General features: G+C 46.3%; 1 pseudogene; it reads left to right on the forward strand.

Annotated features, from left to right (window-relative positions):
* LOC135533475 (ERC protein 2-like) overlaps positions 1-10,821 on the forward strand; it is a 47,890-nt pseudogene that overhangs the window by 6,786 nt on the left and 30,283 nt on the right.

Raw genomic sequence — 10,821 nt, forward strand, 5'->3', positions numbered from 1 at the left:
TCTTATTGGGTGTAAAGCTACAAGCTTGGCAGACCTGTATTTGGGGAGTTTCTCCCATTCTTTTCTGCAGATCCTCTAAAGCTCTGTTTGGTTGGATGGGGAGCGTTGCTGCACAGCTATTTTCAGGTGTCTCCAGAGATGTTCAATCGGGTTGAAGTCCAGGCTCTTGCTGGGCCACTCAATGACATTCAGAGACTTGTCCCGAAGCCACTCCTGTGTTGTCTTGGCTGTGTGCTTAGGGTCGTTGTACTGTTAAAAGGTAAACCTTTGTCCCAGTCTGAGGTTATGAGTGCTCTGGAGCAGGTATTTATCAAGGATCTCTCTGTACTTTGCTCCGTTCATCTTTGCCTCGATCCTGACTAGTCTCCCAGTCCCTGCCGCTGAAAAACATCCCCACATAATGATGCTGCCATCACCATGCTTCATCGTAGGGATAGTGCCAGGTTTCCTCCAGACGCTTGACATTCAGGCCAGAGAGTTCAATCTTGGTTTCATCTGACCAGAAAATCTTGTTTCTCATGGTCTGAGGGTCTTTAGGTGCCTTTTGGCAAACTCCAAGTGGGCTGTCATGTGCCTTTTACTGAGGAGTGGCTTCCGTCTGGCCCATCTACCATAAAGGCCTGATTGGTGGAATGCTGCAGAGATGGTTGTCCTTCTGAAAGTTTCTTGCATCTCCACAGAGGAACTCTGGAGCTATGTCAGAGTGACCATTGGGTTCTTGGTCACCTCCCTGACCCAAGGCCCTTCTCCCCTGATTGCTCAATTTGGCTGGGCGGCCAGCTCTAAGAAGAGTCTTGGTGGTTCCAAACTTCTTCCATTTAAGAATGATAGAGGCTACTATGTTCTTGGGGACATTCAATGCTGCAGACATTTTATGGTACCCTTCCCCAGATCTGTGCCGCCAACTGTGGGACCTTATATAGACAGTGCCTTTCCAAATCATGTCCAATAAATTGAATTTACCACAGGTGGACTCCAATCAAGTTGTAGAAACATCTCAATGATGATCAATGGACAGGACGCACCTGAGCTCAATTATTGAGTCTCATAGCAAAGGGTCTAAATACTTACGTAAATTAGGTATTTCTGTTATTTGGTATTTGTTATACATTTGCAAAATTAAAAAAAAACTGTTTTCACTTTGTCATTATGGGCTATTGTGTGTAGATTGCTGAGGATTTTCTTTTATTTAATACATTTTAGAATAAGGCGGTAATGTAACAACATTTTTGAAAAAGTCAAGGGGTCTGAATACTTTCCGAAGGCAATGTGCATGTATGTGATGGCCAGAAACATTGGCTGCCATTTTAAAGTCTCTGGTGTTTAGTGACTCCACAGGGAGTTGACTCCTACTGGGCAACACAATCTGGCCAACTTTAGCAGTAGCCTACACAATAAGTATTATACACACACTGCTCTGTACTGTTTCATGGATGGGAATTACAAATGATTTGCAATACACATAACTGTAGCTATATTAGCTGTAACATAAGATATATAAGGCACACCTGTATGATGTAGGTCCATAGATGAACAATGAAAATACAGTTGTTCTGCTCTTTGTTGATAAGGAGTCAATACAACAGCATAAGTTCCATTTGTATGGACAGTATACTTTCTGCCTCCCCCTGGGTCATATTCATTAGTGCAAAATGTAGCAAAGCGTTTTGAAACGGAAAATGAAAATGAGTGTTTCTTATTGGACAAGATCAAGGTAGTCCCTCCCTGTTTCAGTCCATTTGCTTCCTATTGGTGTCTAGTGAATATGACCCTGGTGTGTGGAATGATAGGAGTGATTACATGTGGCTGAGTGCTCCAGAAGAGGAAATGGAAGCATGCACAGCTGAACTCTGGGGGATGTATTATTGATTATTATTGTATTACTGCTTATTGACATGTATTATATATGAATATAGTGTTTTTACTAGTGTATTGATATAGAGCAATCCTGGGATTTAATAGTACTGCATTTGAAATCTCTTCAAATACTTTGAGCGTTTGCCTTGGCATGCCAGATGGGCATGATACTTGGTTCTATGCATAGAGTATATGTGATATTGTGGTTGCTATACTAGATGTACTAAATACTATACACAGTGAGGTAGGTGTTCTCTGCTTCCTGATGGGGTCAGCACTAATAGGACTGGGATGAGTGCCTGGGCCGGGGGAAGCCAGGGTGATGCTGCGATTCCCAGTGGGTTCACTTAGAATTGGAATCCCTCCCTGCAAAAGAAGCCCACAGAGCCACAGGCTGGTGTGACTCACTCACCCAGCTCTCTATGTGAACAGGAGGAGAGGAGCTGCTTCTTATGACACTACACCTACCAAACACTGTAGAAGGAGTGTGGGATGTGTGTGTGTGGGTGGAGTGTGTGTGTGCGTGTGAGAGAGAGAGAGAGAGAGAGAGAGAGAGTATGCTGTGTGTTCTTGACAGATAAAATATGCAGCATATTTCTTGTCATTATTATGACAAATTGCTCTTTCCCCAGATCTGTTGATGTCGAGGTCCTTCACCCACACAGGCATGCAGTGAGCCGCCCATGTGTGTTACAGAGTGAGGGTGCACTGTGATCGTCGCAGCGTGCCCCTGGTAAGGACCCCGTGGCAAGCGTCCGGCCGGCCCAGGCCACACATCCCACACCCAGGACATGTACGGCAGCGCCAGAGCGGTCGGCCACATCGAGAGCAGCCCTGCACGGTCCCCGCGCCTGCCTAGGTCCCCCAGGCTGGGCCACCGGAGGGCCAACAGTGGGGGCGGGGGCGGTGGAGGGGGTAAGACGCTCTCCATGGAGAACATCCAGTCACTGAACGCTGCCTACGCCACGTCCGGGCCCATGTACCTAAGCGACCACGAGGGAGTGGGCTCAACCGCCACCTACCCTAAGGGCACCATGACGCTGGGGCGAGCCTCCAACCGGGCCATGTACGGGGGCCGCGTCACGGCCATGGGCAGCAGCCCCAACATCGCCTCGGTGGGGCTGGGCCACCACGCTGACCTGCTGTCCTACAGCGACCTGGGCTCCCTGTCCATGCTGCAGCACCACCACCATCACCCTCAGGGGGTGCCGTCGGCCCTGTTGCGGCAGGCTGTGCGAGGCAGTGGGGGGGAACTCTTGGAGATGCAGGCCACACTCCGGGACATGCAGCGGGAGAACGACCTGCTGAGGAGAGAGCTGGACCTGAAGGACAGCAAGCTGGGCTCATCCACCAACAGCATCAAGAGCTTCTGGAGCCCCGAGCTGAAGAAGGAGAGGATGATACGCAAGGAGGAGGCGGCACGCACCTCCGTCCTCAAGGAGCAGATGAGGGTGACTCACGAGGAGAACCAGGTTAGAACACAACATGTTTTCTCCCCTCGTCTCCCCTATGCTGCTACTTGATAGTGTACACTTCGTAGTGCACACTGGATAGTGTGTACTTGGATTAAAGGAAATCTTTTGGTATTTGTTTCAGTAGTCCATTGTTGATTGTCCATTGTTATCAGCAATCAAGTTTTGAAGACATATAAAATACAGAAATACAGCCTGTATGATGCTTTTTGCACCATATGATACAAAACGCAGCATCATACTGGCTGTATTTCTGTATTTTGAAAGTTATATACACTACATGACCAAAAGTATGTGGACACCTGCTCGTCGAACATCTCATTCCATAATCATGGGCTTTAATATGGAGTTGGTCCCCCTTTTCTGCTGTAACAGCCTCCACTCTTCTGGGAAGGCTTTCCACTAGATGTTAGAATATTGTGGTGGGGACTTCAATTCAGCCACAAGAGCCCTAGTGAGGTCGGGCACTGATGTTTGGTGATTAGGCCTGGCTCACAGTCAGCGTTCCAATTCACCCCAAAGGCGTGGAGACCAGTCAAGTTCTTCCACACTGATCTCGACAAACCATTTCTGTGTGGAACTCGCTTTGCGCACGGGGTATTGTCATGCATAAACAGGAAAGGGTCTTCCTCAAACTGTTGCCACAATGTTGGAAGCACAGGATCGTCTAGAATGTCATTGTATGCTGTAGCATTACAATTTACATTCACTGGAACTAAGGGGCCTAGCCCGAACCATGAAAACAGCCTCAGACCATTATTCCTCCTCCACCAAACCTTACAGTTGTCACTATGCATTGGGGAAGGTAGTGTTCTCCTGGCATTCGCCAAACCCATATTCATCCGTCGGACTGCCAGATGGTGAAGCGAGATTCATCACTTCAGAGAACGCATTTCCACTGCTCCAGAGTCCAATGGCGGCGAGCTTTACACCATTCCAGCCGATCCTTGGTATTCCGTATAATGATCTTAGGCTTGTGTGCTGCTACTGAGCCATGGAAACCCATTTCACGGAGCTCCGGACGAACAGTTCTTGTGCTGACGTTCCAAAGGCAGACGATTTTTACGCGCTTCACCATTTGGTGCCGTTCTGTGAGCTTATGTGGCCTACCACTTAGCGGCTGAGCCGTTGTTGCTCCTAGATGTTTCCACAACAACAGCGCTTACAGTTGACCGGGGCAGCTCTAGCAGGGCAGAAATTTGACAAACTAACTTGTTGGAATGGTGGCATCCTATAACGGAAAGTCACTGAGCTCTTCTGTAAGGCCATTCTACTGCTAATGTTTGTCTATGGAGATTGCATGGCGGTGTGCTCGATTTTACACACACCTGTCAGCAATGGGTGTGGTTGAAATAGCCAAATCCACTCATTTGAAGCCATGTCCACATACTTTTGTATATGTAGTGTATCTTGAAAACTTGATTATTGACACGCAATACATTTTGGGACAATATCAACAATGGACTATTGAAACAAATACCAAAAAATCGTTTTTGGGTGGAGTTTTCCTTTAATGTCCGCCACTAGTCAATCTCCCTTTTACAACTCACACAGACATATGTCTCTCTCTCTCTCTATCTCTCTCCCTTCCTGTCACAGTCTCTCACTGTACTCCCTCCTGTCTAGTCACTCAAACTATTCTATTTTCCTCCCAAGGTACTGTCTCCACACCCTGATGTCCAAGAATTATCCCACTGTCATATTTATTTAATGCATCTGGAAACCTTTTTGGAAAGAGGTGTTGGTGGTCATAAATGTTTCATCATCCACTCGTACTATACCTCATTTCTAATAGTCCCCAGAATGAATAAGAGAGGGGGAGGGAATGAGAGATGGTGGAAGAGAGGGAGGTTGAAAAGAATACTGTAAGAAGCATACATGAAATATTCATGTGATTTTTCAAATGATCTAGATTCTTACTGTGGTAAAAATCATCATTCAGTACAACGCTCCCGTCTTAGTGCAGCACACCGCACAGTGTATTAACACATCAAATTCCGCCCTTTGTAAAAGCCTAATGCTTACCCTGGTTTATCATTTGGGTGGCTTCTTTAGATTGCGTCCACAGGTGATATGTGAATATTACAACAACAATATCACAACAAGTGATAAGACCACACGTGGCTACAGAAAGGCCAGAGGTGATTTCAGGGCGATGGCCACCTCAGTGGTGGCTGGTGGGCGAAGATATAGGAAGACATGCTGATTGTAATGGAATGAATGGAACAGTATCAGACACATGGTTTCTTTTCAATACATTCCATTCCAGCCATTACAATGAGCCTGTCCCCTTGTATCTTTACCCACAAGCCATCACTGGGCCACAGGTCGATCCTGTCCGGGCTTTGTCCACAGTCACACGCAATTTCGTTTGGTTTCTGTGCCTTTCACCTGCGTCTCTGTTTGTTAGTTGTAAAGGGGGTGGAGTGAGCGGCCTAGTTAAATCACTCACACGTCTCCAGTCTGCAGTCTGCAGGAGGTTCGGGGCCTGGAGAGGAATGTCAAGGACAAAGCACTGTCTGAGAGTCTCTCGCTCTCTCTGTCTCCCCCCGTCTGCCCTTCTCCCTCTCGATCTATTTAGCTTACTCTCACTCGCTCTGTCTTTCATTTTCTCTTCCTGTCTATCCCTATCTATCTCCCTCCCATTCTCTTCTGTCTCCGTGTCCGTCGCTCTCTCTCTCCCTCTCTCTCTCTCTTGCCCCCTCTCTCTCTGTCTCCCTCCCTCTCTTTCCCTCTCTTTCTCTCTCTCTCTCTCTCTCTCTCTCTCTCTCTCTCTCTCACTCACTCTATATCGCCCCTTCCCTCTTTCTTTTCTCTGTGTCCTGCAGGGCACCATATGGGATTTCTCTGACATACATTATCAAATGAAGGTTGATTAGATGGAAATAGATAGATCTGTATACCTAATTAGGCAGGCAAAGCTAGATGGTAATTACATCATATCTACCATACCGGATAGGATGTCTTGTCTTGATACAGTGCTTTGAGGATGGACGTGGTGACCTTGTCAGTAGGGCATTAACATGAAAGTGGACAAGGGAGGCACACTTGTATGTTGTATAGATTTAACTTATACATAAGGCACAGTATAAGATGAATAGGGTCCATTATGGTAGAAGTTAGGCTTACATACAGTGTGTGCTGTATAGTTAAACATTAGTAACATCCACAATGTGTGACCTGTAGTGTGTGTGTGTGTGTGTGTGTGTGTGTGTGTGTGTGTGTGTGTGTGTGTGTGTGTGTGTGTGTGTGTGTGTGTGTGTGTGTGTGTGTGTGTGTGTGTGTGATGTGTAGTGTGTGTGAGTGTGTGTGTGATGTATAGTGTTTCTGTGTGTGATGTATAGTGTGTGTGTGATGTATAGTGTGTGTGTGTGTGTGTGTGTGTGTGTGTGTGTGTGTGTGTGTGTGTGTGTGTGTGTGTGTGTGTGTGTGTGTGTGTGTGTGTGTGTGTGTGCGTGCGTGCGTGCGTGCGTGCGTGCGTGTGTGTGTGTGTGAGAGAGAGAGTGTACAGTGATGTATAGGACCCCAGTGAAGTCACTCCAGATCACAGGAGGCTGCTGAAGGGAGAACAGCTCGGAATAATGTCCGGAATGGAGCAAATAGAATGGCATCAAACACTTGGATTCCATTCCACTCATTCCGCTTCAGCCATTACTATGAGTCTGTTCTCAGAATTTGACGTTCATCCAGGTTCCCAGAACGTCGGGAGGTGACGTGAATAATGGCCACGAGGAGCAAAAAGACTCAAAATTAGTGCCTGGCAGCCAGAGCTTGGGCTTAGACCAATCCGCCACCCCGTCCATAACATTCTAGCAAGCCGCGAGCATACATTGCTCGGCACTCGTTATTATAATTTATTTATCCAAACCTTAGCCCTTAACTTAACCAGTCAATTTCTTTCTGTTTTATACAATGGGTGGGTCTAATCCTGGATGCTGATTGGTTAAAACCTCGTTCTAGCCGGTGTCTAAGTTATGATGTTGAAATGCCTATTCACTATTTCATCTGACTGTGCGATCCACTACCCCATTAGCCCAGCCAGACAATTTATAAACTTGATCTCCACTTTAAAAAGCATCTAGACATTATCTCCCATTTCTTTTATACTGGCGTTTGGTTTTCAACATCAGAGATTTGTATTAACCTCGATTGTTTGTCACTCCGACATTTGTAACATTGTTTCTATATTGAAATTCGATTTCCATCTGTCCCATAGTAATGAACGTGTCAGGAGTTGGGACGAGACAGACAGGCAGGCAGCATGAATCAGCATCATTTTATATACAAAGAAATGTCAATTAAAAAAACCCGAAATGCAGCTAGTTTGCTGTCATTCCAGCTTCAATTCGATTGATCAATCAATTGATTGATTGTGTTAGCTGTGTAGTTAGCTAGCTCCTCCGAACAGGGTCCTGGCGAGAGAGCAAATGTTCTATGCCAATTGAAATCGCGAATCATTAGCTCATTGTTTGTGGATGTATACAAAAAATTAACTTGAAAACAGCTGAAACAAACACTAAGGCAGCAACTTTTCTGTTATTCTGGCTGCACTGTTTGATGTGACCCTGTTGGCCAAAGTTGGCTAGCTAGCAAGCAAGGGATAAGAATGTTGCCAGCCATCATGGTAACGGAAACATTTAGAACGAATGACTGTGTCACGTCCATCGATTTATAACAAAAAGACTTAGCGACAGGTCACGGCTCTGGCAACTGAACCAATAGCCGACCAGCCGGCTTGGGTAGCAACCCTGGATTTCTGTCGGGACTATATCTTATGGAAGGATGAAATAGTGTATAGAAATTCATCAAAATAACATGTTTAATGAAAATATGTCAGTCATTATTTGAATATGTTGGTAACCCGTTGTATAAAAGTGATAATGCCCTTGAAGCCGGTGTTTGGAGGATGTATTTGTCATACCAGAACAACACTTGTGCCAATATATTCCCCAAACACCCATTATCACATACTCCCTTATCACATACTAGTGAGGCCCACCTGGTCGTGTCTGTGGCAGTCAGTCAGTTAAAGGCATCTTACTCCCTATGAAGTGCAGTACTTAAAAAATGTCCCATAGGCCTCTGGTCAAAAGTAGTGCACTATGAAGTGCAGTACTTAAAAAATGGCCCATAGGCCTCTGGTCAAATGTAGTGCACTATGTAGGGAATAGGTTGCCATTTGGGACGCAACCCTGGCGGACCACATTTAAAATACCCAAATGCGGGAAGAATTGCTGATTATGTGGGATAGCTTACATACATGTTTTGGCAAGCACCCCTCCACTACACAGAAATCTCCTTCCCTCTGCACCGGACAGGCTAATTGAAGCTCTCCGACAGGCTATTCTTTTGCCTTATGACGAATTTGTGATGCAGAAATGGGAGACCAATGTGTTTTCTGAAAATCTGGGAATATTTGGCCAAGGAAACATTTCTGGTTGGTCTCAGGGAAGGTAGAACAGTTAGGAAGGAGACTTTGAAAACTGGATTGAAAGAAGTAGCAGCAAACATGTCGAATGAGCAATGATCATGGACAGCATCACAAGTTTTGACGAAATCGCCTTATATCTTTCAGTCTAATACGGCTATTTACTTACTTTTGTAGATCTCTTCGCCAGAAGCACGCTTTTGTGAGTAGTTAACTGTCCTCACCAAGTCTAGCTGAAATTTAGCTCGAAAGGATTTTACAAATGTGATTGGTTGCGATACGACATTGGCCGACGTCTCGTCTTGCCCTGCACAGAATATCAGATCTCAACAGTGATTGGAGAAGTGCTAAACTTCACCAGTACCACATTCTTATGATATATCACTTGTCAAAAGTGCAAGATGACTGAAAAACAGACAGGCTGGAATCTCTAACTGAAATACAGGACATATCAACCTTTTTTGTAAATGAATGGGGTTTGAATTTGTTGATAAAATGCGGGACATGAATGTTTGGTTTCGGGACAAAGGGCCCGCACAATCCAGGACATGTGGTCACCCTAGACGCAGTGTGTGTGTCATAGTGAGCTCCTCTGACGCTCTCTCCTAGCGGCCAACAGGTCCCTCCCTCATCATTACTCACAGACAGGATACAGCCACACAGTCTCAAGGTTACAGCAGGACGCTGTCTGCCTGTCTCCCACTTGCTGGGGCTCCAACCTGTGTGTTTGTGTGTGTGTGAGCGTGAACGTGCTTGTGCGTTTCTGTGTGTGCCTTGTGCCCAAATGAGTTTGTGTTTCTGTACCCATTTAGTTTAACCTCTAGAGTTTGTGTGTGTGTGTGTGTGTGTGTGTGTGTGTGTGTGTGTGTGTGTGTGTGTGTGTGTGTGTGTGTGTGTGTGTGTGTGTGTGTGTGTGTGTGTGTGTGCTATAGTATCCCATTGAGGTTGAGATTGAAACCGAAGGAAGTCTCTTTGTGCTGTTCAGTGGAGCCAGGAGAGTCTGCAGTGCCCTGGCTCAGTGGCTCCACGGTTCTCTGGAGCTGTGCCACGCTGCCACGCTGCCTGGGGGAGAGATACCCAACATCCTGACCTGATGGTATCACCACCCTCCATCCTCAGTCTGGGATCACTAGAAGGGAACTGAAGGGGAGAGGGGGTAGGGGGGTGATACCATAGGTTACCCTAGGTTATACATTGCACAAGTTGAAGGTCTTTTCATTTGACCCGCCCAAGTATATGAGGACCAAGTCTGCGTCCCAAATGGCACACCATTCCCTACCTAGTGCACTACTTTTGACCCTATGGCCCTATGGTGAGAGGGGAAAGTCCCACTGTACCTTCCATAGAGAATGTGAAGAGAATGGAGCACGTGTGGTAACATCAGGTGTGGTCTGTGTGACTGAGTAACATGTGAGAAGAAATACAGTGTGGGGGGACAGGAGTCCATTTTGATTCTCTGCCTTGCCCTCATGACAGTTCGGTCTTGCTCTGATTGCTGTGAATGATATCTCCCTCCTTAGAGGCAGAATAAGCCTACATGAATAAATGTGCGTTTGGCTAACACAAAGCAGCTGTGTCTTGCCACTCTAGCTCTCACTGTAATTGCTCACTTGTATCCGATTCACAGCGTTGTCTTTTCGGCGTAGCTAGGGCGTTGTGAGGCAAACACCCACCCAGACACACGTGCACGCGTATGTGCATAGGAGGAATGCAGAGGAACATGCCCACACACGTAATCAGTGTGAGGTCATAATTGTAAGAAGGCACAGCGTGGATTTGAAAACCCAGTATTCTGAGCAATCTTTTGAATCATTAGGACATGGACACGCCCTCGTCGGGGTTCCGGTGATGTAGAGCCACTTCAGCGCGCGTGAAGTGTGTTAGGAACAACTGAATGTAAGCGTCTTAGAAGTCGGTTCTGACCCCGAAACAATACGTTCGCTGTGGTAGAACGTTTATTTTCAATGCAGTTTTTCTGCCATCGGGTAGCGGATTTCAGGTGTGTCCAGGTAAACAGGATTCTTAGGGAGATTGTTCTTGCAAATCATGTGCATGGTTTCATCA

This window comes from Oncorhynchus masou, unplaced genomic scaffold (genome assembly GCF_036934945.1).
Source record: "Oncorhynchus masou masou isolate Uvic2021 unplaced genomic scaffold, UVic_Omas_1.1 unplaced_scaffold_2392, whole genome shotgun sequence".
Classification (NCBI taxonomy): Eukaryota; Metazoa; Chordata; class Actinopteri; order Salmoniformes; family Salmonidae; genus Oncorhynchus; species Oncorhynchus masou.